The sequence below is a fragment of the Pongo pygmaeus genome, chromosome 1 (genome assembly GCF_028885625.2).
Source record: "Pongo pygmaeus isolate AG05252 chromosome 1, NHGRI_mPonPyg2-v2.0_pri, whole genome shotgun sequence".
In the NCBI taxonomy this organism is placed as follows: Eukaryota; Metazoa; Chordata; class Mammalia; order Primates; family Hominidae; genus Pongo; species Pongo pygmaeus.
This window is the reverse complement of record NC_072373.2, coordinates 215860512-215883691: the sequence shown is the minus strand read 5'-3', so window position 1 is coordinate 215883691 and position 23180 is coordinate 215860512. Positions and strand designations below refer to the sequence as shown.

At 48.6% G+C, this 23180-nt stretch overlaps 1 protein-coding gene and 1 long non-coding RNA gene across 4 annotated transcripts in view; one reads left to right on the top strand and one right to left on the bottom strand.

The window, feature by feature from the left end:
- Positions 1-3225: 3225 nt before the first annotated feature.
- The window catches only part of TMEM51 (transmembrane protein 51), a 66801-nt gene continuing 46846 nt past the window's right edge, over positions 3226-23180 (top strand). The window contains exon 1 of one of the 3 annotated variants that reach the window (XM_054437755.2): positions 3226-3333. The gene's annotated coding sequence lies outside the window, so the exon portion shown is untranslated. Of the gene's footprint in view, positions 3334-4232; positions 4488-23180 lie in introns of those variants that run through there. The other 2 variants (XM_054437765.2, XM_054437745.2) reach the window with 2 other exon arrangements.
- Positions 14730-23091, bottom strand: LOC129007224 (uncharacterized). The gene is made up of 3 exons (XR_008492267.1): positions 23028-23091; positions 22601-22734; positions 14730-14999 (listed from the first exon to the last, which is right to left on the bottom strand). It is a non-coding gene; the product is annotated as an uncharacterized LOC129007224 (long non-coding RNA).

The following is a 23180-nucleotide window of genomic DNA, read 5'->3' as shown; positions in this document are numbered from 1 at the left end:
TTGAGGTCAGGAGTTCAAGACCAGCCTGGCCAACATGGTGAAACCCCATCTCTACTAAAAATACAAAAAATTAGCTGGGCGTGGTGGTGTACGCCTGTAATCCCAGCTACTCGAGAGGCTGAGGCAGGAAAATTGCTTGAACCCAGGAGTCAGAGGTTGCAGTGAACTGAAATAGCACCACTGCACTCCAGCCTAGGTGACAAAGACTCTGTCTCAAAAAATAAATAAATAAACAAATAAATAAATAGATAAGTGGTTTGTGTAGTATCATCATATTTAGTGTCTTTCTCGGTAAATGATACAACTTGGACATTCTTCCATGTCAGATAGCTCTACCTCATTCTTTCTGGTGACTTCATAGTGTGCCAGCATGAGTCTATGCCACAATTTACTTAGCATAGCTCCTAGTGCTGGGCATTGATGTTGGTGACCGTTTTTCACCACTACAATTAATCAGCAATGAAAACCCTTGGATGTTATGTTCCTGAAGCACATGTATGAGTTGTTATGCATGATGATCTATTTATATAAGCTGATTTTCCAGCCTCACTTTCATTGCTGTGCCTGGAAAGTCAGTAGCATGACAGACTGGGGTCTTGGTCACTGACCAGGGACAGTCGAATATTTTAAAACACTGTCATTATTTACCCATTCAGCCAGAAAGAATAAAAATGTAATGCCACGGGAATTCTCAGAACAGCATCCTCTCCTCTTTGAATTCAGGCTTTCAGAACTAGACAGGCTAATGCTCCCAACAACTCATGTTCAGGCCACACTGGGTACTTTGTCACATACTAGTTCACCTGATCCCCAAGTTGGTCCTGGAAAATAGGTATTATTAGCATAGAAATGCTAATAATTTTTTTTGACACATGAGGAAACTGAGGCTCAGAGAGGACAAGACATCTGCCCAGGGTCACACAACTCACAGATGGCAGAGGATTCAGAAACCAAAGACAAAGATGATGGAATCCTGCCTTCTTTCTAAATCCATGATGTAGGCTAGATCATGGTGCCTCTTCAGAAGTTTACAGTGGACAGTTAGCCAAAAAAGTAGGTGAAGTGAACATCTGCCTAGGTGACTGAGTTTGTAGGATGTATTAGTTTCCTCCTGCTGCTGTGACAAATTGTCCCAAACTTCATGGCTTAGAACACAGTGAACTAACTTCTTACAGTTCGGGAGGTCAGATGTCCAAAACGGATCTGCAAATGCCTTCCCACTTCCAAATCATAAGGCAGACCCAAACTTGCCTTTTTGTGGATGCCAAGAGCTCCTTCTGGATGCTCTGGCTAAGACTCCATTCCTTTCCTTTTCTAGCTCCTAGAGGCTGCCCACATTCCTTGGCTACTGACCCTTGTCCAGCAACTGTATCATTCTGATCTCTACTTCTATCATCAAGTCTCCCTCTCTAACTCTCACCCTCCCGCTTCCCTCTTGTAGGAACCCTTTCGACAACATTGGACCCACCAGGAAAATCAAGGATAACCTCCCCGTCCCAACATCTTTAACTTGATCCCATCTGCAAAGTCCCTTTTGCCACGTAAAGTAACCAGTTCTGGGGATCAGGTTGTGAACATCTTTGGGCAGCCATTATTCTGCCTATCACAGAAGGGGGTTCCTAGCTTAGTGATTTAGAGCAAGGGCCCTGCAAAGACCCCAGATTCAAATACTTTGTCACTTGCTAGCAGATCCAGGTACCTAACTTCTCTGAGTCTTAACAGCCTCACCTGAAAAACTAGTATAATAGAATCTTTCTTCTAGCGCTGTTTTGAAAACCAAATAACACATTGTATGCAGTGCACCTTGAAAACCAAATAACACAATGTATGCAGTGCACGTGAAACACAGGGTTCAATAAATGGTAGGGAAGATTCAGAGAAACTAACCATGTAAAGGGAGAGGGCCATGGAGGAGAGGAGGATAAGGAGAGACATGCTTCCTTTGGTAGCTTCTTCAGTTTTGCCTGGGCCTCAGCTTTGCCTGAGAATTTCGTCAGTCTCTCCCCAGATCAGCCAGGGTGAGCCTGCTTAAATGGAACACTCGGAAGATGATATCCTGTGATAAAAAAAACCTGCCCAGTTGGGTCTGCAGCGGAGTGGGGCGGGTCTGGGATGATCCTGGCATGGAAAAGTACAGCAGCTCTTTGCCTTCAGATTAGGAGCTGGGACAGCTGTTCTGACATGATCACCCCCCGCCCCCACCCCAGGCCTCTCCAAAGTCCATCTTGCAGAGTCAAATGAAAACCAGATTCCTGGTCTTATCTGAGAGCTACATGACTGTTTCCTGTCACTCCTTTGGAGCCTGGGAAGGTCCCCACATGCATTGTCTAAACTTTGGGATGAATACACACAGCTCTTAAATGGGAGCATATTATTATAGGTACCTGCCTACACAGAGGGTCCTCCCCATTCACTAAAATCATGGGTTATTATTTAGGGCTTTCATTCATCCAACAAATATTTATTCAGCATTTGCAGGTGGCCAGGCAAGGTGAACTTTCTCTCAGGGTGGAGAGTATGTGCAGACAGGAGGAATTACGCTATGGGAGGGAGAGCAGAAGCTCTGGAGTGGATCAACTTGGGTCTAGATCCTGATACTTCCCAGCTGTGTTTTCATTGGGCAAAATGACCTCACCTCCTTAAGCCTCAGCTTTCTCTTCTATAAAGTGGGCATAACCAATAACTGCCTCCTAGGTTATGAGGATTAAATGAGATGGTTCAGGGGATGTGGGTGGTAACCCCATAGCAAGGATGTGAGGAATAGCAGTTGCTGTTATAGACATGGAGACTGTTTCCCCAAATGCCTTCCCACCCCCAAATCATAAGGCAGACCCAAACTTGCCTTTTTGTGGACGCCAAGGTTCTGTCGAGCTGTTAGGGTGCAAGTTAAGAAGCCAGAATGGCGGGGTGGGGGGAGAAATGCCCGCATGTTACAACTCTGCAGGTATACACACGTGGACACCATATGTACCCATGAATTCCGCCTTTGGAAGTGAACTTGATTGCAGCCTATTTTCGTCTGGAGGCGGTGGATTCCCGGTAGGAGGCGCTTCAGTCCTCGGCTCGATCCTGTGACTCCCGCCAGCTGCCTATCGGCTTCTCAGTGTTTGAACTTCAAAAGGCTGGACGCTCACCCAAGAAGAGGACCCCGGCCTGACCTCTCTCGGAATTCAGAAAAATCTAAGGCTGAGAGAGGGAATGGGAGCTGGCTCTTCCCTGTGTTTAGAATCCACGTTTTTTGGCGGTCTGGTTGAAACCAGCCCACCCTAGTTCGGGCGCCAGAGCAACGCGGTACGCAGGCCAAATCTCCAAAGGGCGGAGGCAGAGCCGCGGGTAAGAGGCTCCTGCGCCGACACCCGGGTTTGCACTTCTCGGAGCCAGGACTCGGCGGCGGCTCCGGGCCTCCATGGATCCGAGCAGAGACTGGCTGCCCGCCTGCCACTCGCAGGCTGGGAGAACGCCAGCTGGTGCCTCGCCGGGAAAGTTCTCGGCAAAGCTGGGGATGAGCCCTCAGCAGGGCAGGATCCCGATGCAGCGCGCCCCCATCCATTGCCCGCGCGCAAGAACCCGGAATGGGCCCCACCTGGGCCGGGACTCAGGCGTGCGATCCCGAGGGCGCCCTGGGGACCCTGGCCGAGGGCGTGAGCTGACTCGGTTTTAAAAAACTCGCTTCCTCCTTCCCTACTTGTGCCCGTCACTCACCTCGCTGGGAACCAGCCCAGGGCAGAAGGGGGAGAGGGAGGCGGTGGCCTCCCCGGGAAGGAGGAGAGGTGAGTGTCCCGCCAGGTAAAGGCGGGGCGGCTGGCAGAGCTGTGCCTCGGCGTCTGCGCCTGGTGTGGGAGGGAAGCGGGTCTCCCGGCTCCACTTAAACTCCTAAAACCTGGGACTTCTGGCTTGAGACATTCCCCGACCACCACCCGTCACTCACGCGCGCGCGCGCGCGCACACGCATGCACACCGATTCTCTGGGCCCTAGGGAGGATGGGGGGGATCAGGGCTCTATTTTCTCCCGACCGTCTCTTATCCAACTCGGCTGGCAAAGGTTGGGGAGAACTTAGGCCCAGCCCCCGGCACACACTCAACGCACTCCAGCTGCAGACGCTGGGAAGTGGGTGCCCGTCCCGCTCAGCTGCGATCCCTTGCCTCGGGCCCGGGGGTGGTGCCGAGGGCCCGGAGGGAGGGTCGGCCGTGGGCGGTGCTTCTCCGGGCTGGAGGCAGCTCCCGGCCGGCGCCGCCCTCCGCCTCCCGCGGTCCCTCCCTCCCGCACGCCGGCGCTCCCAGGCCGCGCTTCCTGCGTCCCCAGCCCGGTCCCCGAGAGGGCAGTGCGCCCTCTCCACCACCGCGTTCCCGCGGCTGAGAATCCCCCGAACCCCAGCCCCGCGATCGCGGCGTTCCCCGAGGAGGCCGCCCGGGTGGGGCGCGGGGGTCGCGAAGCCCGCAGCCCCGGACCGCCCAGCCGAGACGGAGCCGGACCCGCCGCCTCCCGGGTAAGTCTGAGCCGCCGCGCCTTGCGCCCGCCGCTTCCCGCGGAGCGCTGTGGGTTCCCCTCAGGGCCGGGTAAGGGGGCCGAGGCCCGTCTGGGTCGCCTGTCCGTCCGTCTGTCCGCCGAACGATTCCCGCCTGGGGCCGACCACCGGGAGGACTCCGCACCCCGCACCCTGTGCGGCCGCTCCCCGCCGGTGCGGGACGCTCCCGCCTCCCGGGCACCGCGCCCGGCCAGCTGGCCTCGGCTGGGGAAGGCAGCTGGCCTTGGGGGCCCCCTGTTGGCGGGGACAGGTGCTATCTGCCTGGCGGGCTTCGAACCCTTGGCTTCGCCAGAAGCGCTTTCAGAGCGTGGTTAGGAGCAGAACTTCCCAGTAGGTCCCAGAAAACCACCTTGGCTCTTTGCTCGCGCATCCCTTACTCTGTGGAAGTCGGGGCCTTTTAGGGATTTAGATTCGTGTGTGTGTGTGTGTGTGTGTGTGTGTCGCTCTACAAGCAAACACGGGGCTAAAGAATCGGGCGTGAGCAAAGTGGATTGAAACTCGAATCCTTCCCTGAGCGCATCGGTTTCTTCATCTGCGAAACTGACATGATAACGTCCCAGGGTGCGGCGGGGCATTCATGCCCAGCACCCAGCAAGCACTCGGCGGTAACTTAGGTTACCGGGCCTAGGGGAGAGCAGAGTACAAATCAGATCTCAAATCAGCACACAAACGGGAGGCGCTTGGCCCGGCGCGCCTGGTCTGCGTTACAGGATAATGGTCTCTTTCCCAACCAGGGGTGGGGGCGAGAGACCTGGCCCCTTCCCCACGGTTTCCCCAGGGAGCAGCCCGTGGGCTGCCCTGCGCAGCGCTCCGAGGTGCCTGTGACAGTGCAGGGGACTGCGGGTCCTTCCCAACAGCAAGGGAGGTCTAGCTGCTGGGAACCCGGGCGCTGCCGGAGCGAGGTGGGCGGGGGCGGGACCCGAACCGGGAGGCAGGTCAGCCGGTGGAAGGATTGCCCCTCTAGGACCGGCCGGCTTCTGGCTTTCCTTTTGAATGGGTTACCTGGAGAACAGCTTGTCTAGGGAACTGTTGGCCCTGGGACCGTGAACAGCTTTCACACCCCGGAAACCTGTCACATGAGGATCCTGACCTATTGGGACAGAGCCCCTGCCCCTCCAAATATCTCACTCCACCAATTGAGAGGTACCCCCAGACTGGGAGAAAAGGCCAAAGAGAGATGAGGCTAGTGGTGAACCTGCTCCCCATGGCTTCGGAGCTGACAGCTCTCTGATGGGGTGTCTGGGGCCTGCCCCAGTGACCCAGAGCCCAGAAGCCTCAGGGAGCCCCCAGCCTAGTGACGGAGTCAGGGATACTCATGACAAGTGTTGTAGAATTGGCGATACAGTCAGGCCACACCACTTGCTGGCTGTGTGACCTGACCTCTCTGAGCCTGTTTCTTCATCTGTAAAACGGGATGATGATCTCCAAGGGTGAGGTGGGGTATTTATGCCTAGCACATGAAGTACTCTACAGTAAGTTATGTCACAGGGCTTAGACGAGAACAGAAGAAAGGAAATAGCAGGAGGTCCTGCTAAGCAGAGTATTGGAATATTCATCAGGGAACTGGAGTCCCCCCAGGAACAGGGGAGGAAGGGTGTCTGGGCAGATGGAACAGCACAGGCAAAGGCACGGAGACAGGAGAGTGCCTGGGGTGTGCTGGGCTGGGGAAGGTGCTCAGGCAGTGGAGGGTGTGGAAAAGTAAAGGGAATGGAAGGTCCGGAGTGAGCTGGACTGGACAGGTGGGGGCTTTCTTGGAATCATTCAACATATGTTGGCTGAGCACCCTCTGTGGGCCAGGCACTGTTCTAGGTGCTCAACAAAGATGAACAGCATGGAGAAAGACGTCCCTTTCATTCAAGTCCTCTAAGCAGAGAGGTCGTCTGATCCCATCCATAAGTTAAGAAGATAATCCTGGCTGCCTGGAAGTTGGCGAGGATCCTAGAGAAGACTCCTAGGAGAGAGAGGCTGGCCTGTGGGTTGGTGGGGGCAGTGGGAATGAATGGGGGAGCTGGATGGGAGGCCCATACAGGAAGCAGAGAGTAATGTGTGGCCTTCATTCATGACTGTTGGTCAAGGGTAAGATTCTAGGGTTCTACATGAGGCCCAAACTGCCAGCCTGGTCTTCTGCCAGAGAGAAGTAATGAGTGAGTGTCTGGAAAATTGGCAGGACCCAAGCCCCTCCAGCTGCAACTCTCTGGCTCTCTGGCTCCAGATGTCACCAGGCCTAGGAGTTTCTCTGTCTGCGTGAGGGATGGGAAAGCTGGAGGCAGAGGCCAGCTGGAGCTTCTGGGGCTCCCGTTTTAATAGGTTGTGTTTCTGGTCAACGTTCCTCCCTCCCTCTACAGGCCTGGCTGTAAACCCCTCAGACCTCTTGGGCTGGAAGAGGCCAGAGTGTGAGGGGCTTTAGTGTGGATTCTCTTCCCCCAGCCCCAAATTAAGGTGGGAGTCACGCAAAAGAGAAGCGTTGTCTCCCTCGGTGCCGGGAAAGTTTCAGAAGCTCAGGTGCCTTCTGACTTGGGATGTGGTATCGGGGCTGCTGACTTTTGCTTTCACTTTTGTTTCTGCTCTGAAGCTTGGAGGAATCCTCCTCTTGCAGTGAAAGCTGTGAGAATATCCTTCTCCATGCTTCATGTCTGCCTTTGCTTGTAGGGAACAGGAAGATCCTACAATGTCTCAGGTGGAGGGGACCTTCAGGTCATCAGAGACATCATACTCATTTGACAAACAAAACTCAGAGAGGGGATGGGACTTACCCAGGGACACACAGCAGTTCAGCAGCAGAACTGGGACTGGAACCCAGCCCTCCTGACTCCCTTCTAGGGTCCTTTGCGTTAACCCAGGAGGCCTGGCCACATTCGGGACCAAGACTGTTTTGGGCCCCAGGTTTCTCAACCTCTCAGTCTTTCAAGCAGCTTCATAGAGTTGAGCTCCTCCCCAGCCTGGACAGGTGGTGCAGCCTCCCCTGCCAGTGTTTTATTCTCCCATCCCCTGGATTGAGCCCTCGCTGCCATGGCCACCCCTCCGGGGAGCTCTTGCTCCTGAGAAAGAAACAGGGCGTTTGTTTGGAAGAAACAAGCCACCTGTTTGGTTTCCCAATACCAGGCCACACAGCCCTGTCCCTCCCAGACAGCCCCAAGATGCTGACCAGAGATAGCCCTCTGAGGGTCTCTGCTGAGCTCCCCTGACCCTCGACTCCTCTTCCCCTCAGCTCCCATCTCAAGACTGCTGGTTGGTCCTCACCTTCTATCTGTGGTGTTTACTTGGGCAGAGCAACCTAAAGTCTCCACATTCTCTCTTGCCCTGGATTTATCAGACTTAGCAGCCCTTAAACCTGAATGCGTAGCTTTAGATCTTAGAATATCGGGGCCAGAGGGATCTTAGCCATCAGAAAATCCACTCTGCTTATTTGACAACTTGAGAGACCAAGACCCGGGGAAGAGGAGATTTGCCTGAGATCACAGCCAGGACCAGAACCTGAGGTTCTGGAGTTTGTCTGGAATGATTTTGAGGATGATTCTTGAAAGACAAAACAGAGCACCCTCCCCCTCCAAGATCCCCCTTTCTCTCTGCACTTCACACTACCAGGCGTTTTTGTGGCGTCCGTGGTGACATGGTCAGGAGGAGTAAGGGCTGAGGGTCCTGAAAGATGAGGCGTGCACATTGAGGAGTGTGTCTGCGCATTTCCAGGTCCTGTCTGTTCAAACTGGCATTAACACCACGGCATGAGCTAGTGAGTGCATTTATCTGGCACTCCCTTAGCCAGACTCGATAATGTGCCTTTGGATGGCAGGCTTTTAAAGTTGTTTTCGTCCACAGATTACAAAAGAAGTACGTGTTCCTTGTAAAAATGAGCAGATGACATCGTGAAGGCTGGCGACCACTGTTAATATTGTGGCATTTTATTCAGGTTTTTGTTTGCTGAGCTGCTTCATGTCCTGGTTTGTTGTTGTTGCTTTTGAAAAAATAGGGACAAGGTCTCTGTGTGTTGCCCAGGTTAGTCTTGAACTCCTGGGCTCAAGTGATCCTCCCACCTCAGCCTCCCAAAGTGCTGGGATTCCAGGCAAGAGCCATTATGCCCAGCCCGTATCCTGGTTTCTCAATTCGTCATTACAGTGCCTGTTATCTTCATGTGATAATGTGAGTAACTTCATGCAGGATCTAACCTGTGGGTCTCACGTGCTTCCACCCCTTGATGGCTAGCAGGTATTCCCTTGGCCAAAACCCTGGGACGCTGTGCAAAGTGCAAAGACGTTTCCAGTTCACCACTGTGGGAGTCCAGAGGGCTATTTTTCTGCATCACTGTGGGGTGTGGGAGAGCAATTCTCTCTGAACTCTTAGAAATGGAAGCCATGGGCCATCTGGGCGTGATGGGTGTGACCCAAATTCACACAGAGGGACGGAGAGAGCTTTGTTTCTTCTAACTTTTATGTGTTTATTTATTTTTGCTGTGTTTGTTTTAACCCATCCAAGTGCTGCCACGCCACCATCACTGCCCCTTGCCCCAAATCTCCCTGGGATTAGGCATGGGGTTAGGCAAGTGCAGGTCTCTAGAAAAATCAGTATTTGGCATGCTCATCTCCAAACCCTGGCTCTTGCAGAGTAGGTGTTTCAATAGCAAAGATGTGCAGAGAATTTGTTTCCTAGTCGGGTGGTTCAGGTAGGACACCCCACCCTGGGGACAGGATGGGGTGGGGTCTCTGTCTCTCTCTACCAGGATCACAGCTTTGTTAATGCCATAAATCGTCAGTACTGGAAGTACTCGTATCTTGGAGATTTTCTAAGCTCATGTTTAAAGACTGTGGACAGCCACTTATTAGTGGATTTTAGCATCGTTGAGTGGTTTTCCACTGGCTTTTTAAAAGTGAGGTAGAAGACAGTGGACTAGAAAATAGAATGCATTTCCTGTCACGAGAAATATTCCTTAGTAAAACTTTCAGTTATCTGTTTGTGGATGTGCACTGAGTCACTAGGTAAAAACGTATCTCCTACTGCATGGTAAGAACCTTGGGCAATGTAGCTCCAGTTCACTGGTTTTTATACTGTGATCCTGGGAAACCTTGGATGGGTCCTAGAAGCAACTCAGGGGTTTGCAGGGACAAAGTTGAGTGGTGGAGGCAGGGCCGACAGGAAGGAAGCTCGGCTTATGCTAAGGATACAAAACATCCACTTTTAAAACTCTGTGACTTTAAAAATAAAACAGAAAGTTGGAAGCCATTGTTCATCTAGCCTCCTCAATTCTTAGAAAAAGAAACTAAGGCCACAAAACAGAGAGGCTGGGGCCTTTGCTGGGGGGGAGTTAACACTCAGGCCTCACATTGAGGAGAATCTACAGATGTGGACCCTTGACCCCTCCACAAATGAGCGACTCAAAACACACGTTCACGGTGCAGCCTGTGACCCCTATAGGCCACACTGTGGTGTGCACTAGGAATTCATGTTTATCCTAAAGCCTGTCACTCTCGTGCCAACAACCCAATTTATATTGCTGAGATGCACAAAGCAGTAATTTTTTCAATGCCACACTTCAAACAAAGAAGAGTTAATAACCCTGTTCTGGCATTTCTTTGTTTTGTTTTGTTTTTTGAGACAGAGTCTCGCTCTGTTCCCAGGATGGAGTGCAGTGGTGCAATCTTGGCTCACAGCAACCTCCACCTCCCAGGTTCAAGCGATTCTCCTACCTCAGCCTCCCGAGTAGCTGGGACTACAGGCATGCACCACCACACCCAGCTAATTTTTGTATTTTTAGTAGAGATGGGATTTCACCATGTTGGCCAGGATGGTCTCGTTCTCTTGACCTCATGATCCACCCGCCTCGGCCTAGGCATGAACCACCACACCTAGCCTTCTTTTTTTAATGTCCCCAGAGCTTTACCAATGGAAGCTTCCCAGGCCCATCCCCTGGCCTGAGAGGACTTTGAGATGATAAGCTCAGGGTCACCAAATCCTGGCAGAACGAGAACTCACCACAGGGGGCAAGTTCTTTTTTTTAAGATCGTGGACTCACATGATGTGCAGTTCTAGATGTCTCCAGGAGGTTTTGCTATTTCCTCAACAGGTAAAATTAGGTGGCTCTAAATCTTGGGCAATTTTATGTCTTTTCCGTGTTTTTCTCCTCACATGTGGTCTAGGGAGGGGTGTAGAGAAGCAGGTGGAATTTACTTGCCTTACCTCATCCTACCTTTTCCTGGAACCCACAGGTTGGGCCTGTGCTGGTTAGGGTGTGGGGCATGGTTTGTTGACATTTGGTGAGGGAAAATGACTTTGTTTTATTTTATTTATTTATTTATTTTGAGACAGAGTCTCACTGTTGCCCAGGCTGGAGTGCAGTGGTGCAATCTTGGCCCACTGCAGCCTCTGCCTCCTGGATTCAAGCGATTCTCTTGCCTCAGCCTCCAGAGTAGCTGGGATTACAGGCTCATGCCACCATGCCTGGCCAATTTTTGTATTTTTAATAGAGATAGGGTTTCACCATGTTGGCCAAGCTGGTCTTGAACTCCTGACCTCAAGTGATCCACCTGCCTCGGCCTCTCAAAGTGCTAGGATTACAGGCGTGAGCCACCACACCCAGCCAGAACATGATTTTAAGAAACAAAACAAACACTCAAACTTTCTTAAGTTACCATAAGAGACCTCACATACAGCTTCATTAAAACTGCCTGCAATTTGGAGAGAAGCAGTTAGGTACTGGAACTGCCTGTGGGTAATTATTGTTTTCAAACAGTGACAGATGCAAATTCTCTTCTTTTGGGGGAAATTGCCTGTAGCTAAACACAGGCGCCATCACTTTAAACAAATCTCCTGATACTTATGGTGCGCCAGGCACTGAGCCCAGGAACAAGGGAGAGTCACTCCCTGACCCCCGTCCCGATGGAGCTGATCCCCCACGGGAGGCAGCAGGGATTGTACCTTAACAACATGTGAATAAAGATGAGGAAGCACAGCCGGTGAAGGAGGAGGCTTAACCCAAACTTGGGGAGTCAGGAAGGATTTTCAGAAAGAGTGCAGTCTGAGCTGAAATGGGGAGCGGGGAGGGCAGGTGCAGCCGCCGCCGCCAAAGGTCTTCCTGGTGGAGGCAACTGCCTGTGCAAAGGCCTCAAGGTGTGAAAGAGCTTCGTTAACACAGGCCAATACTGAGTGTAGAAACGCTGCACTCAGGGCAGATGCTGAAGGCAGAGGTGAAAAAAGTATTTTATGTAGTTTCTTCTTAAAAGTCATTTTGGGGGCTGGGCATGGTGGCTCACACCTGTAATCCCAGCACTTTGGGAGGCCAAGGTGGGTGGATTGCTTGAGGTCAGGAGTTCATGACTAGCCTTGCCAACATGGTGAAACCCCATCTCTACTAAAAACAGAAAAATTACCCGGGTGTGGTGGCAGGTGCCTGTAATCCCAGCTACTCAGGAGGCTGACCACAAGAATCGCTTGAACCTGGAAAGCAGAGGTTGCAGTGAGCCGAGATCATGCCACTGCACTCCAGCCTGGGCAACAGAGTGAGACTCATCTCAAAAAAACAAAAGTAATTTTTCTCAAAAAATTAAAATCGAATAACCGTAGGATCCAGCAGTTTCACTTCTGGGTGCATACTTGTCTTAGTCCATTTGTGTTGCTGTAAATAAATACCTGAGATTGGGTAATTTATAAAGAAAAGAGATTTATTGGCCAGATTATTGGCTCATGCCTGTAATCCCAGCACTTCGGGAAACTGAAGCGGGCAGATCATGAGATCGAGACCATCCTGGCCAACATGGTGAAACCCAGTCTTTACTAAAAATACAAAAATTAGCCGGGCATGGTGGCGGGCACCTGTAGTCCCAGCTACTCAGGAGGCTGCGGCAGGAGAATGACTTGAACCCGGGAGGCGGAGGTTACAGTGAGCCGAGATGGAGCCACTGCACTCCAGCCTAGCGACAGAGCAAGACTCCATCTCAAAAAAAGAGAGAAAGAGGTTTATTTAGCCCATGGATATACAAGGCTGTACAAGAAGCATGGCATCAGCATCTGCTTCTAGTGAGGGCCTCGGGCAGAAGGACAGCAGGTGTCATGTGGTGAGAGAGAAGAGGAGAGAAGGAGTGGGGAGCAGACTCTTTCACAACCAGATCTTTGGGCACCAAGCCATTCAAAAGGGATCCACTCCCAACAACCAAACACCCACTAGGCCCCACCTCCGACACTGGGGATCAAATTTCTCTTCTTTTTTTGAGACAGAGTCTTACTCTGTTGCCCAGACTGGAGTGCAGTGGCACCATCTTGGCTCACTGCAACCTCTGCCTCCTGGGTTCAAGTGATTCTCATGCCTCAGCCTCCCGAGTAGCTGGGATTACAGGCATGTGCCACCATGTCCAGCTAATTTTTGTATTTTTAGTAGAGATGGGGTTTCACCATGTTGGCCAGGCTGGTCTTGAACTCCTGGCCTCGAGTGATCCACCTGCCTTGGCCTCCCAAAGTGCTGGGATTACAGGCGTGGCCACTGCATCCAGCCTGGGGATCAAATTTCAACATGAGATTTGGAGAGGACCAATATCCAAACTATATCAGTACTCAAAAGAATTGAAAACAGGTGTTTGAAGAGATATTTGTACACCCATGTTTATATGAGCATTACTCATAATAGCTAAAATATGAAAACAACCCAAGTATCCATCAAAGGATGAATGAATCAACAAAATGTGGTCTATCCATACAATGGAATATTATTCAGCCTCCATGTGGAAGGAAATTCAGACACCATGCTGCAACATGGATGAACCTTGAGGACATCATGCTAAGTGAAATAAGCCAGTCACAAAAAGACAGATACTATATGATTCTACTTGTATGAGGAATCTAGACATCATAGAGATGGAAAGTAGAATGTTGGTTGCCAGGGGCTGGGCGAAGGGGAATGGGGAGTTAGGGTTTTTGGGTAAGGAGTTTCAGTTTTGTAAAATGAGAGCGTTCTGTGAATGCATGATAGTGATGGTTGCACAGCAGTATGATTGTACTTAATGCCACTGAACTGTTCATGGAAAAACGGTTCAGATAGTCAACTTTATGTTATGTGCATTTTATCACACTAAAAAGTTGGTGGGTGGGGGAGTCATTTTGGAAACAAGACTCAGATAGTCATTCGGCCATATCATTGCGTTCTCTCTACAGACCAGGTGTTCTTCCAGGCTTTGGGGGAAAACAGTGCCTAAGACAGGCTCCGTTCCTGCCCTCTTGGAGCTTACACCTTATTAGGCAGCAGGGAGGAGTCAGTCAAGTAGGAAACCAACAAGTAAAATAACAAATCAATAACATGTCAAATGCACTGATCTGAAATCTTTGCCACTTCCCTATGTTGGCAGGATCAAGCCGAGGCTAAGCTCTTTAACTTTCAACACTATAAAGCCCGGACTTCTTAGAGTCGGCCTCGGTTAATCTTTCCAGACCTATTACTGCTGCCTTGCCCCCACTTCAACTGCATCAGTCACAAGGAACTACTTTCCACCCCCACCTACCTCGTACCCCTGCTCAAAGCCAGGAACTTTGGCGGCTTTTTTCCTTCCTGTTCTTTCTGCTTTTCTTTCTAGACTGCCCAGAGGCTTTAGAAAACACCATAATTTCAGTTCCAGAAGTTTATCCTAAGAAAACAATTAATGAGTATAAGGAGTTAGTTTTGAGACTGTTATTTTTTGTAATAATAGCAACAAAATTAGAAACCCATTTTGTTTTTAATCTGTCCAGAGATGGTCCTAGCCAAGACTCTTTAAATAAATTTTTGTCTAATTTTGGAATAATTTTAGATTTATAGAAAAGTTGCAAAGGTAATATGGGGCATTTTTGTCTACCCTTCACCCAACTTCCCCTAATGTTGGCTTTTTTTTGGGGGGGGGGCGGGGAGGGGACAGAGTCTCACTCTGTTACCCAGGCTGGAGTACAGTGGCGCCATCTCGGCTCACTGCAACCTCCACCTCCTGGGGTCAAGCGATTCTCCTGCCTCAGCCTCCTGAGTAGCTGGGATTACAGGCATGCACCACCATGCCTGGCTAATTTTTGTATTTTTAGTAGAGACAGGGTTTCACCATGTTGGCCAGGCTGGTCTTGAACTCCTGACCTCAGGCGATCCACCCACCTTGGCCTCCCAAAGTGCTGGGATTACAGGCGTGAGCCACCACGCCCGGCCTAATGTTGGCATCTTACATAATTGTATTATACTTATCAAAGCTAAGAAATTGACATCACAACTAACTAAACTACAGACTTTATTTTGATTTCGCCGGATTTCCCACTGCATTTTTATTCACCAGGATCCAATTCAAGATGCCACATTGCATTTGGTCTTCTTGTCTCCTTAGTATCTTCCGAACTGTGACACCTTCTCAGTCTTTTCTTAAATTTCATGACCTTGAGAGCTTTGAAGAGTACTAGTTAGTGTTTTGTAGAACTTCCCTGAATTTGGGTTTGCCTGATGTCTTCTCCTGACTGGACTGGGCCTTTGGGTTTTGGGAAAGAATCCTACAAAGGTGAATCATGTTAGGATGGAAATAATATTAGTGTAACTTCTTATTGATGACATCAGCCTTGGTCACTTGGTTAAGGTGGTATCTGCCACATTTCTCTGCTGTAATGTTACTACAGCCCCTTTTTGGAAGGGCCTTCTTTAACATGAGAGCTAAAGGCAACATTATAAAAGAGATTATTGCAAATGATTTTTAGATTAGGCTCCTAAAATTTAAAAACTTTGATATATCAAATGATAAACTGGGGACAATATTTGCAACACAGAGACAAGGAGTTGTGTTCTGAATACATGCAGGGGCTTTGCTTTTTTTTTTTCCTTTTTTTTTTTTTTTTTTTTTGAGACGGAGTCTCGCTCTGTCGCCAGGCCAGAGTGCAGTGGCACAATCTCGGCTCACTGCAGCCTCTGTCTCCCGGGTTCAAGCGATTCTTCTGCCTCAGCCTCCCAAGTAGCTGGGACTACAAGTGCGTGCCACCACGCCCAGCTAATTTTTGTATTTGTAGTAGAGATGAGGTTTCACCATGTTGGCCAGGATGGTCTCCACCTCTTGACCTTGTGATCCGCCTGCCTTGGCCTCCCAAAGTGCCGGGATCACAGGCATGAGCCACCACGCCCAGCCTGCTTTTCTAGTAAGTAAGGAAAAGCTGAATGCCCTAGTTGAGAAATGGGCTAAAGAAGAAATGCTGAGGCCAGGCACAGTGGCTGACACCTGCAATCCCAACGTTTTGGGAGGCTGAGGTGAGAGGATAGCTTGAGCCCAGGAGTTTGAGATCAGCCTGGGCAACATGGTGAGACCTCATCTCTATAAAAAATGAACAAAATTAGTTGGGCATGGTGGCATGCACCTGTAGTCTCAGCTACTTGGGAGGCTGAGGTGGGAGGATTACATGAGCCCAGGAGGTAGAGGCTACAGTGAGCCGTGACTATGCCACTGCACTCCAGCCTGGGTGACCCTGTCTCAAAAAAAAAGAAGAAGAAATGCTGGTGGCCAATTAGTACATGGGAAAAAAAAGAATCAGTATTCAGCCTCATTGTATTAAAGGAAATGCCAATTAAAACAATGCCATCTTTCACACGGGAAATCTGAAATGTTTTAAAAGTTTTAAAATTTTAATTTAAATAATGCTAACTGGGAGGTAGTGCTTTCAGGAGCTCAGCGTAGAAGTGTAAACTGGAGAACAGTCTGAAAATGCAGGCCCAAACCTTTAAAGCACTTAGCTTTAAAACACTTTTAATTCCAAGATTTTAACCTTGTTATTAATATCTTCAATACCAAGATTTTATCCCGAGGTAACAATTTATGGTTGTATACGGAGTTAATTTCAACAGTATTTTTTATAATAGCAATAAAACTAAAAATCAAATATATTTGCAGCAACAGGGAATTAGTGACATAAATTGCAGCTCTTTCATATACTGAGGTGGTCCTCAACTGCTAAAAATGCCAGTGTTGATGAATACTGATGATATGAAAGATTGTTCATTATACATCAAATTTTTAAAAATTAAGATTATACTGGGAGGTGGAGGTTGCGGTGAGCCGAGATTGCGCCACTGCACTCCAGCCTGGGTGACAGAGTGAGATTTCGTCTCAAAAAAAAAGTTAGGGATATAAAACATATTGCAGCAATATCCCACTTTTGTAAAAAACAAAAAAGTATTTTGTTTACACAGTACACAAGAAAGCATGGAGACCATCATAGATATTTATCAGCAGTTATGGATGGGGGTAGCCATGGGGGGTTTCAATATTCTTTCTGCTAATCTATATTTAATTTTTATTTCTTAAACAAGCATTGTTTTCATAACAAAACTGTTATTGATAACACCTTCTCCTCCCATTTGGAACTTTAATGACCTGTGCTGAAGACCTATAGGCTTGTTATGCATCCCACAGGGATTACTGCCAGGCAAGGTGCTTTGGGAACTGTAGAGAGCTTTGAAGACATCAGCTGCCACTCCTGGTGGCTGGTTTACCCTTCAAACTTCGAGTATCTGGGCCTCCCTTCTTAGACTTAGGAAGCTGAGATAGGAACATGGTGGAAGCCACAGCAGCTGACTCATAGGCAACTGTGAGAAAATACTCATCCAAGGCTGGGCGCGGTGGCTCACGCTGTAATCCCAGCACTTTGGGAGGCCGAGGCGGGCGGATCACTTGAGGTCAGGAATTTGAGACCAGCCTGGCCAACATGGTGAAACCTCGTCTCTACTAAAAATACAAAATTAGCTGGGCGTGGTGGCAGGTGCCTGTAATCCCAGATACTGGGGAGGCTGAGGCAGGAGAACCCGTTGAACCCAGGAGGCGGAGGTTGCAGTGAGCCAAGATCAGAGCACTACACTCTAGTCTGGATGACACAGTGAGACTCTATCTCAAAAAAGAAAGAAAGAAAAGAAAATACTCGCCCAACATTGTATTTTATATACATGTATGTAATTTTCAATTTGAGCACAGTTTGATGAGTTTTGACAAACACAGGAAGTCATGTAACCACCACCACAATCAAGATGTAGCAAAGTTCCATCACCCCCCAAAATTCTCTCCTGCTGCTTCTTCGTAGTCTCTCTTGTCTCCACCCCCCAGCAGCCACTGATCTTTTTTCTGTCCTTATAGTTTTGCCCTTTCCAGGATGTCACATAAATAGAATCATACAGTATGGTGCCTTTGGAGTCTGGCCACTTCTACTCAGTAGAATACATTTGAGATGGCTGGGCGCGGTGGCTCACGCCTGTAATCCCAGCACTTTGGGAGGCCGAGGGAGGCAGATCACGAGGTCAGGAGATTGACCATCCTGGCTAACATGGTTAAACCCCCTCTCTACTAAAAATGCAAAAAATGAGCTGGGCGTGGTGGTGGGCACCTGTAATCCCAGCTACTCGGGAGGCTGAGGCAGGAGAATGGCATGAACCCGGGAGGCACAGCTTGCAGTGAGCCGAGATCACGCCACTGCACTCCAGCCTGGGTGACAGAGCAAGACTCTGTCTCGGAAAAAAAAAAAAAAATACATTTGAGATTTCCCCACACTGCATTTATTCCATGGTATGACAGTTTACTTATCCCTTCACCTGTTAAAAGGATATTTGGATTGTGTCTACTTTGTGGTGATTACGATTAAAGCTGCTATAAACATTCAGAGGTTTTAGTATCAACATATGTTTTCACTTCTCTTGAGCAAATACCTAGGAGTGGAATTATTGGATTTGTATGTGAGTGTATGTTTATATGAAATGACCAAACTTAGGAGGTTTGGGCCAGTTCCTCTGGCCAGCACCAGGGCTAAGCAGGGACCTAATGAAACATTGATAATATCCTCCCCTCCCATTTGGAACTTCAGTGACCTATGTTGAAGACCCGGTAGAAACCATCTGTCTTTTCTGGAGTGATGCCTTCACTTTGCCAGCTGATGTGGGTTTCACCCTGCTAGGTAGGAGGTTGACCGCCTCCCCATTGGTGACTCTCCCTTTCCCATATCACAGGCATGGAAGTGACAATGAGTAGTGACAGTTCTTAACTTAAATAACTTTTTCATTAACTCTTTTTCTTTAATTAGGAAACTAATAGATGCACATGGTATAAGAAATCAAACGGTGTAAAAGGATGTCCAATGAAAAAATACACATCTCCCTCTCATTCCAGGCTCCCAGTCCCTTATACGAGAGGTAGCCACCATCTGCAATTTCTTGTATGTACTTCTAGAAATTGTCTCTGCATATAATGATGCTTTTAGATGCTGCTTTTAGATGTTTGCCTGGTCATCAAAGCAATAAAGTATTATAGTGGTCAGGATCATTATGAAATTGTTGGGTAATTTCAAACTTGTAACTCCTATGAGGGTCCTCAGTCACCTTTAAGGACCCGCTAACCACCTGAAATTGTCTGTCAAGCATTCTCTGTCAAGTATTCTATCTCTGCATTTTTCTGTAGCAGGTCAGTAGCTTTCATCAGATTCTCAAAGGGGTCTGTGCACCAAAAGAAAGAAGGGGAATGGGGAAGAAAAGAAGGAAGGAAGGACCGTAGAGGCAATCTTTTACAGACAAATGGTAGATAAATGTATAATGAGCTTGGATACATCTGCAATTAGCTGTAACTCAGAATGTATGAGTTCCAATTTTATGTATTATTGCCCCTTGGTTTTATGATTGGAAGCTGGTAGAACCATTGATTTAACAGCATAGGCTGTTTTGTCTTGGGCTAAGAGGAACTGTGCCTGGCTGAGCCAAGAGAGATAAAGGCCAGGGAGTTCTTCAACCTCGCCTGTGTGTTCGTACTGACTCACTGCGTCTGAGGAAGTCTGTTGGTAGTTTTAGAACACACATACTGTCTCTCCCAGAGTGAGCCGGTGACTGGGAACTTCTCACAGAAAGGAGTAGACAGACTTGTTTCCCACAAGAGGGCTTCAGGCTGAAAAATATTCAAGAAGAGTTTAGGGGAATTCCTGGGAGTCAGAGCCATATCCGGCTCATGATAAAAGTTACAGATGTTTGGGGACTGTCCTTATTAGAGTCAATATCTGGAGTTAGAGTGGGGAGCAACTAAGCTTTCCCATCACTCTTAAGTCATTTGATGCTCAAAACAGTTCTATGTTGGGGAAACCGAGGCAGGAGTATGCTAGCTACAGTGCAAACTACCCCACATCTCAAGGACTTAAGGCACTCCAGTTACATTTTCATGTATTGGATGGGAAGGTGGGGTCTTGGCTCCACACAGTCATTCAGGGACCCAGGCTTCTATCTTCAGCACTTCCTCTCCAAGGGTTTAGTGAGCTAATAACAGGGCCCACAGCTAGAAAGTGAGGGAGTTGGGATTTGAACCCAGCCAGTCTCATTCCAGAGTCTGTATTCTGAACTATGATGCTATGCTGAGAAACAACAGTACTGGCATCTAACTAGATCTACCTGGCATGTAACTTCAGAACTGGGAAGTGGAAGATAACTTGGGATTCTGAGGAACATTTGTTCCTTGTTGCCAAGGAATCAAGCTCTTCTTTTTAAGGAGTGAGATGGGTAAATCTGAGAGACTTTTTTTTTACTTTGTCTTCAGGTGAGAATTTTCAGGTTCAACACATAAAAATGAGAGCCTTTTCCCCCCAAAAGTTTGCCCCTGAAATAAATGTGCATGAGACTATGTTGCCTGGTGCTTGGGTCTTTCCATTAGCAAATATCAACCCCCAAAAGCTGATCGCCCTTCCACCATGTTACTGCTCATTGCAGGGAGGAAGTTTGAGACATTTCAGCAACCTGATTAAAACATTTTTTCCCAGTTGAAATGTCTTCTTGTAGAAACAACCCAAATGTCCCATATAAAAGCCTGGAAAATCTGCTATGGTTTCTACAAGGTTATACAAGGGGAACACCACATGGCCATTCAAAATGGCAGTGATGCAGAAGGCTCTGAAAGACATAGAAAGATGAGTCTAATTTGCTAATGTAAAAAGGCAGATTACGAAGCTGTCCATTTTTTGTTTCAAAAAAACACACAATACAAATTTGACTATTTAATATGTTTCCAATGATTATTCCTAATGGATTACAAGTAATTTTTATTCCCTCTCTCCCTGTCTTCTCTTTTCTAACCTGTACTTTCTGAGTTTCCCACAGAGAAATATGTATGACTTTGTATTAAAGTAACAGCTTTAAGTTCAAATGGTCCTAATGATCTAGGTCACCTTGAGCCGTGGCTCACTTTATCGAATGGGGAGAATAGTTTAATGATTTTGTGAAGATTAAACTATAAATGTACTTAAAACAGTACATGCTCAATACATTTTTAGGTGTTAGTGTCATAATTATTTTTGAAAATCTTTCCATTCTAATAAGTCCATTCCAAATCCAAGCCAAGCACACCTGAGAGTCGTGGGGCTTTATCTCAGAATGCCTGGGAGTACAGACCCATGAGCAAGCCAACTTCCTCCTTTCCCTCCTCTCCCCGGCCCTCTGCTGCAGGGCAAGGTAAAGCTAGGTGCCTGGGATACTGCTGGGTTTTTTTTAATCTTTTTTTTTTTTTGAGATGGAGTCACTGCAACCTCCGCCTTCCAGTTTCAAGCAATTCTCCTGCCTCAGCCTCCTGAGTAGCTGGAATTACAGGTGTGTGCCACCACGCCCGGTATTTTGGCCTCCCAAAGTGCTGGGATTACAGGCGTGAGCTACCAGACCTGGCCCAGGATACTGCTTTTAAGTGTGATCAGGGCAGCTTTGGCTGATGTCTCATTTCTGTCTTCTGCATAAAGAAATAACTCACAGTTCTGCGCATAATGGCATTTTGGTTCAAAGCACGGATTCTGAAGTTAGACTGCCTGGGTTCCACATCCATTAAATGGGGAGAATAATAATGCCACCCTCCCAGGATTGGAGTGAGGATGAAATGACACTGCTTGTGAAGCCTTAGCACAGCATCTCAATGAATGCTAACTCTCAGAGATACAATGGCAAGCCCCAGAAATTCGCAGAGCATAACATCAACCATGTTAAAATGCACAATTTAGTGGTATCTTGTACACTCACAGTGTTGTGCAACTGCACCTCTATCTAGTTCCAAAACATTGTCATCGCCCCAAAAAGAAACCCCGTACCCGTTAAGCATTCCCTCCCCATCTCCACCCTCCCCCACCAACCCCTGCTGCTGGCAATCACCTATCTGCTTTCTGTCTTTCTGGACATTGCATGTAAATGGAATCACACAGTATGTGACCTTTTGTTTATGGCTTCTAAGCTTTTTTGTTTGTTTGTAAACTATTTTAACCTTTTTAAAATTTGAGACAAGGTCTTGCTCTGTCACCCAGGCTGGAGTATAGTGGTATGATCTCGGCTAACTGCAACCTCTGCCTCCTGGGCTCAAGTGATTCTCCCACTTCAGCCTCCCAAGTAGCTGAGACCACAGGCGCATGTCACCACATCGGCTAATTTTTGTATTTTTTGGTAGAAACAGGGTTTTGCCATGTTGCCCAGACTGGTATCAAACTCCCAGGCTCAAGTGATCTGCCCACCTCAGGCTCCCAAAGTGCTGGGATTATAGGCGTGAGTCACCACCACACCTGGCCTATTTTAACCATTTTTAAGTATACAATTCTGGGACATTAAGCACATTTACAGTGCTGTGTGACCATCGCCACTGTCTTTTTCCAGAACTACTACATCATCCCAAACAGAAATGGAGGCAGGTTTTCTTTTTTTGAGACGGAGTCCCGCTCTGTCGCCCAGGCTGGAGTGCAGTGTTGCGATCTCGGCTCACTGCAAGCTCCGCCTCCCGGGTTCATGCCATTCTCCTGCCTCAGCCTCCCGAGTAGCTGGGACTACAGGCACCCGCCACCACGCCTGGCTAATTTTTTGTATTTTTAGTAAGACGGGGTTTAACCGTGTTAGCCAGGATGGTCTCGATCTCCTGACCTCGTGATCCGCCTGCCTCTGCCTCCCTAGAGGCAGGTTTTCTAAATGCTTGTATGAGTGGTTCTCCATCTTCAGCTTGTGTTAGGATCCTCTGGGGTGGGGGGCTTGTTAAAACATAGATTGCTGGGTCCTCCCTCCTCCACCCCCCGCCACATCCCCCACCCCCAGTTGCTGATTCAGTAGGTCTGAGTGGGGCCCCAGGATTTGCATTTCTAACCAGCTCCTGGGTGATGCTGATGCTGTTGATCGGGGCCACACCTGGAAGACCGCTGCTTTAGGTCAAAAGGTTTGCAGGACAGAGTGGATGACGGCATCCTTCCAGGTCAATGAGAGAAGCCAAACTTCTATGACCTATGGGATAAGGGGTTTATTATAGGAATTAGATCTTATGCATTCATACGGGGGCAGCAGAAAGGAAGGTGAAAGAGTTGCCGGGGACCAGGGGCATCACCACCTGGCCCTGGGTACACGGGCAAGCTGGTGGGGAAGTCTACAGCCAGCGGTTGTCTGGTCCATCCCCAGCCAAGTGTCAGCGGGGGGCCTGGGCTGCTGTTGGTTAACAGGACCAGCAGTCAGGAGAAAGAGCTGGATGCAGAATGGAGGACAGGCTCGAATATGCTGGAACCCACGGGGCTGTCTCTCACCTCATCCAATCATGATGACCTCTAAAGTGTAATGGCCGCTGCTTCACTTCCATCTCCCAGCTTTCCACAGATTCCTCTTTTGACCAGTTATAACCCAGAACCAGTCAGAGGAGGGGATTCTGGGAAAAGTAGTTCCAGCTTAACCAAGCCCGC